Source organism: Corythoichthys intestinalis, chromosome 11 (assembly GCF_030265065.1).
Source record: "Corythoichthys intestinalis isolate RoL2023-P3 chromosome 11, ASM3026506v1, whole genome shotgun sequence".
Lineage (NCBI taxonomy): Eukaryota > Metazoa > Chordata > Actinopteri > Syngnathiformes > Syngnathidae > Corythoichthys > Corythoichthys intestinalis.
In genome coordinates, this window is record NC_080405.1 from 5,130,001 (window position 1) to 5,135,000 (window position 5,000).

At 45.9% G+C, this 5,000-nt stretch overlaps 11 non-coding genes across 11 annotated transcripts; all 11 read left to right on the forward strand.

The window, feature by feature from the left end:
* Positions 1-266: 266 nt before the first annotated feature.
* Positions 267-385, forward strand: LOC130925870 (5S ribosomal RNA). Its single transcript, XR_009065901.1, has one exon. It is a non-coding gene; the product is annotated as a 5S ribosomal RNA (ribosomal RNA).
* Positions 386-698: 313 nt separating this feature from the next.
* Positions 699-817, forward strand: LOC130925872 (5S ribosomal RNA). The gene has a single exon (XR_009065903.1). It is a non-coding gene; the product is annotated as a 5S ribosomal RNA (ribosomal RNA).
* Positions 818-1,120: 303 nt separating this feature from the next.
* Positions 1,121-1,239, forward strand: LOC130925232 (5S ribosomal RNA). The gene has a single exon (XR_009065519.1). It is a non-coding gene; the product is annotated as a 5S ribosomal RNA (ribosomal RNA).
* Positions 1,240-1,546: 307 nt separating this feature from the next.
* Positions 1,547-1,665, forward strand: LOC130925873 (5S ribosomal RNA). Its single transcript, XR_009065904.1, has one exon. It is a non-coding gene; the product is annotated as a 5S ribosomal RNA (ribosomal RNA).
* Positions 1,666-2,058: 393 nt separating this feature from the next.
* On the forward strand, positions 2,059-2,177 carry LOC130924696 (5S ribosomal RNA). The gene has a single exon (XR_009064995.1). It is a non-coding gene; the product is annotated as a 5S ribosomal RNA (ribosomal RNA).
* Positions 2,178-2,490: 313 nt separating this feature from the next.
* On the forward strand, positions 2,491-2,609 carry LOC130925149 (5S ribosomal RNA). Its single transcript, XR_009065437.1, has one exon. It is a non-coding gene; the product is annotated as a 5S ribosomal RNA (ribosomal RNA).
* Positions 2,610-2,922: 313 nt separating this feature from the next.
* LOC130924777 (5S ribosomal RNA) lies at positions 2,923-3,041 on the forward strand. The gene has a single exon (XR_009065076.1). It is a non-coding gene; the product is annotated as a 5S ribosomal RNA (ribosomal RNA).
* Positions 3,042-3,344: 303 nt separating this feature from the next.
* Positions 3,345-3,463, forward strand: LOC130925505 (5S ribosomal RNA). The gene has a single exon (XR_009065780.1). It is a non-coding gene; the product is annotated as a 5S ribosomal RNA (ribosomal RNA).
* A 313-nt stretch (positions 3,464-3,776) lies between these two features.
* LOC130925451 (5S ribosomal RNA) lies at positions 3,777-3,895 on the forward strand. The gene has a single exon (XR_009065729.1). It is a non-coding gene; the product is annotated as a 5S ribosomal RNA (ribosomal RNA).
* Positions 3,896-4,198: 303 nt separating this feature from the next.
* LOC130925441 (5S ribosomal RNA) lies at positions 4,199-4,317 on the forward strand. Its single transcript, XR_009065720.1, has one exon. It is a non-coding gene; the product is annotated as a 5S ribosomal RNA (ribosomal RNA).
* A 307-nt stretch (positions 4,318-4,624) lies between these two features.
* On the forward strand, positions 4,625-4,743 carry LOC130925874 (5S ribosomal RNA). The gene has a single exon (XR_009065905.1). It is a non-coding gene; the product is annotated as a 5S ribosomal RNA (ribosomal RNA).
* Positions 4,744-5,000: the final 257 nt, after the last annotated feature.

Genomic DNA, 5,000 nt, shown 5'->3' on the forward strand with positions numbered 1-5,000 from the left:
GTTGGTATCAACTGAGGTCGATGTACTGTCTTGTTAGTTTTGTGGTTGGAGCTCACATCGGGTTGAGTTTGCAGCTCTCGTTTTCACCCAACTCTGTGCGTTTTAAATGGTGATTACCTCGTTAGCTGCCATTGACAGCACGAGATGACCAGACCACTTGAAACCTAACTTACCTCAGGGAACCTGACTGAACTGAACTGAACTGGTTCGTCTTTTGTACACATCTCCTTCGCCTTTTGTATAGCTATATTTCACAACCTTTGCCAGCTTACGGCCATACTACCCTGAGAACGCCCGATCTCGTCTGATCTCGGAAGCTAAGCAGGGTCGGGCCTGGTTAGTACTTGGATGGGAGACCGCCTGGGAATACCAGGTGCTGTAAGCTTTTTGGTTTATTTCATGACAAAGAAAGAACAGACAGATCTTGTTGGTATCAACTGAGGTCAATGTACTGTCTTGTTAGTTTTGTGGTTGGAGCTCACATTTGGTTGAGTTTGCAGCTCTCGTTTTCACCCAACTCTGTGCGTTTTAGATGGTGATTACCTCGTTAGCTGCCATTGACAGCACGAGATGACCAGACCACTTGAAACCTAACTTCCCTCAGGGAACCTGACTGAACTGAACTGAACTGGTTCGTCTTTTGTACCAGAACAGATCTCCTTCGCCTTTTGTATAGCTATATTTCACAAATTTTGCCAGCTTACGGCCATACTACCCTGAGAACGCCCGATCTCGTCTGATCTCGGAAGCTAAGCAGGGTCGGGCCTGGTTAGTACTTGGATGGGAGACCGCCTGGGAATACCAGGTGCTGTAAGCTTTTTGGTTTATTTCATTAAAAAGAAAGAACAGACAGATCTTGTTGGTATCAACTGAGGTCGATGTACTGTCTTGTTAGTTTTGTGGTTGGAGCTCACATCGGGTTGAGTTTGCAGCTCTCGTTTTCACCCAACTCTGTGCGTTTTAAATGGTGATTACCTCGTTAGCTGCCATTGACAGCACGAGATGACCAGACCACTTGAAACCTAATTTCACTCAGGGAACCTTACTGAACTGGTTCATCTTTTGTACCAGAACAGATCTCCTTCGCCTTTTGTATAGCTATATTTCACAACCTTTGCCAGCTTACGGCCATACTACCCTGAGAACGCCCGATCTCGTCTGATCTCGGAAGCTAAGCAGGGTCGGGCCTGGTTAGTACTTGGATTGGAGACCGCCTGGGAATACCAGGTGCTGTAAGCTTTTTGGTTTATTTCATGACAAAGAAAGAACAGACAGATCTTGTTGGTATCAACCCTGGTCAATGTACTGTCTTGTTAGTTTTGTGGTTGGAGCTCACATTGGGTTGAGTTTGCAGCTCTCGTTTTCACCCAACTCTGTGCGTTTTAAATGGTGATTACCTCGTTAGCTGCCATTGACAGCACGAGATGACCAGATCACTTGAAACCTAACTTCCCTCAGGGAACCTGACTGAACTGAACTGAACTGGTTCGTCTTTTGTACACATCTCCTTCGCCTTTTGTATAGCTATATTTCACAACCTTTGCCAGCTTACGGCCATACTACCCTGAGAACGCCCGATCTCGTCTGATCTCGGAAGCTAAGCAGGGTCGGGCCTGGTTAGTACTTGGATGGGAGACCGCCTGGGAATACCAGGTGCTGTAAGCTTTTTGGTTTATTTCATGACAAAGAAAGAACAGACAGATCTTGTTGGTATCAACTGAGGTCAATGTACTGTCTTGTTAGTTTTGTGGTTGGAGCTCACATTTGGTTGAGTTTGCAGCTCTCGTTTTCACCCAACTCTGTGCGTTTTAGATGGTGATTACCTCGTTAGCTGCCATTGACAGCACGAGATGACCAGACCACTTGAAACCTAACTTCCCTCAGGGAACCTGACTGAACTGAACTGAACTGGTTCGTCTTTTGTACCAGAACAGATCTCCTTCGCCTTTTGTATAGCTATATTTCACAAATTTTGCCAGCTTACGGCCATACTACCCTGAGAACGCCCGATCAGATCTCCTTCGCCTTTTGTATAGCTATATTTCACAAGTTTTGCCAGCTTACGGCCATACTACCCTGAGAATGCCCGATCTCGTCTGATCTCGGAAGCTAAGCAGGGTCGGGCCTGGTTAGTACTTGGATGGGAGACCGCCTGGGAATACCAGGTGCTGTAAGCTTTTTGGTTTATTTCATGACAAAGAAAGAACAGACAGATCTTGTTGGTATCAACTGAGGTCAATGTACTGTCTTGTTAGTTTTGTGGTTGGAGCTCACATTTGGTTGAGTTTGCAGCTCTCGTTTTCACCCAACTCTGTGCGTTTTAGATGGTGATTACCTCGTTAGCTGCCATTGACAGCACGAGATGACCAGACCACTTGAAACCTAACTTCCCTCAGGGAACCTGACTGAACTGAACTGAACTGGTTCGTCTTTTGTACCAGAACAGATCTCCTTCGCCTTTTGTATAGCTATATTTCACAACCTTTGCCAGCTTACGGCCATACTACCCTGAGAACGCCCGATCTCGTCTGATCTCGGAAGCTAAGCAGGGTCGGGCCTGGTTAGTACTTGGATTGGAGACTGCCTGGGAATACCAGGTGCTGTAAGCTTTTTAGTTTATTTCATGACAAAGAAAGAACAGACAGATCTTGTTGGTATCAACCCTGGGCAATGTACTGTCTTGTTAGTTTTGTGGTTGGAGCTCACATTGGGTTGAGTTTGCAGCTCTCGTTTTCACCCAACTCTGTGCGTTTTAAATGGTGATTACCTCGTTAGCTGCCATTGACAGCACGAGATGACCAGACCACTTGAAACCTAACTTCCCTCAGGGAACCTGACTGAACTGAACTGAACTGGTTCGTCTTTTGTACCAGAACAGATCTCCTTCGCCTTTTGTATAGCTATATTTCACAACCTTTGCCAGCTTACGGCCATACTACCCTGAGAACGCCTGATCTCGTCTGATCTCGGAAGCTAAGCAGGGTCGGGCCTGGTTAGTACTTGGATGGGAGACCGCCTGGGAATACCAGGTGCTGTAAGCTTTTTGGTTTATTTCATTAAAAAGAAAGAACAGACAGATCTTGTTGGTATCAACTGAGGTCGATGTACTGTCTTGTTAGTTTTGTGGTTGGAGCTCACATCGGGTTGAGTTTGCAGCTCTCGTTTTCACCCAACTCTGTGCGTTTTAAATGGTGATTACCTCGTTAGCTGCCATTGACAGCACGAGATGACCAGACCACTTGAAACCTAATTTCCCTCAGGGAACCTTACTGAACTGGTTCATCTTTTGTACCAGAACAGATCTCCTACGCCTTTTGTATAGCTATATTTCACAACCTTTGCCAGCTTACGGCCATACTACCCTGAGAACGCCCGATCTCGTCTGATCTCAGAAGCTAAGCAGGGTCGGGCCTGGTTAGTACTTGGATTGGAGACCGCCTGGGAATACCAGGTGCTGTAAGCTTTTTGGTTTATTTCATGACAAAGAAAGAACAGACAGATCTTGTTGGTATCAACCCTGGTCAATGTACTGTCTTGTTAGTTTTGTGGTTGGAGCTCACATTGGGTTGAGTTTGCAGCTCTCGTTTTCACCCAACTCTGTGCGTTTTAAATGGTGATTACCTCGTTAGCTGCCATTGACAGCACGAGATTACCAGATCACTTGAAACCTAACTTCCCCCAGGGAACCTGACTGAACTGAACTGAACTGGTTCGTCTTTTGTACCAGAACAGATCTCCTTCGCCTTTTGTATAGCTATATTTCACAAATTTTGCCAGCTTACGACCATACTACCCTGAGAACGCCTGATCTCGTCTGATCTCGGAAGCTAAGCATGGTCGGGCCTGGTTAGTACTTGGATGGGAGACCGCCTGGGAATACCAGGTGCTGTAAGCTTTTTGGTTTATTTCATTAAAAAGAAAGAACAGACAGATCTTGTTGGTATCAACTGAGGTCGATGTACTGTCTTGTTAGTTTTGTGGTTGGAGCTCACATCGGGTTGAGTTTGCAGCTCTCGTTTTCACCCAACTCTGTGCGTTTTAAATGGTGATTACCTCGTTAGCTGCCATTGACAGCACGAGATGACCAGACCACTTGAAACCTAATTTCACTCAGGGAACCTTACTGAACTGGTTCATCTTTTGTACCAGAACAGATCTCCTTCGCCTTTTGTATAGCTATATTTCACAACCTTATCCAGCTTACTGCCATACTACCCTGAGAACGCCCGATCTCGTCTGATCTCGGAAGCTAAGCAGGGTCGGGCCTGGTTAGTACTTGGATTGGAGACCGCCTGGGAATACCAGGTGCTGTAAGCTTTTTGGTTTATTTCATGACAAAGAAAGAACAGACAGATATTGTTGGTATCAACCCTGGTCAATGTACTGTCTTGTTAGTTTTGTGGTTGGAGCTCACATTGGGTTGAGTTTGCAGCTCTCGTTTTCACCCAACTCTGTGCGTTTTAAATGGTGATTACCTCGTTAGCTGCCATTGACAGCACGAGATGACCAGATCACTTGAAACCTAACTTCCCTCAGGGAACCTGACTGAACTGAACTGAACTGGTTCGTCTTTTGTACACATCTCCTTCGCCTTTTGTATAGCTATATTTCACAACCTTTGCCAGCTTACGGCCATACTACCCTGAGAACGCCCGATCTCGTCTGATCTCGGAAGCTAAGCAGGGTCGGGCCTGGTTAGTACTTGGATGGGAGACCGCCTGGGAATACCAGGTGCTGTAAGCTTTTTGGTTTATTTCATGACAAAGAAAGAACAGACAGATCTTGTTGGTATCAACTGAGGTCAATGTACTGTCTTGTTAGTTTTGTGGTTGGAGCTCACATTAGGTTGAGTTTGCAGCTCTCGTTTTCACCCAACTCTGTGCGTTTTAGATGGTGATTACCTCGTTAGCTGCCATTGACAGCACGAGATGACCAGACCACTTGAAACCTAACTTCCCTCAGGGAACCTGACTGAACTGAACTGAACTGGTTCGTCTTTT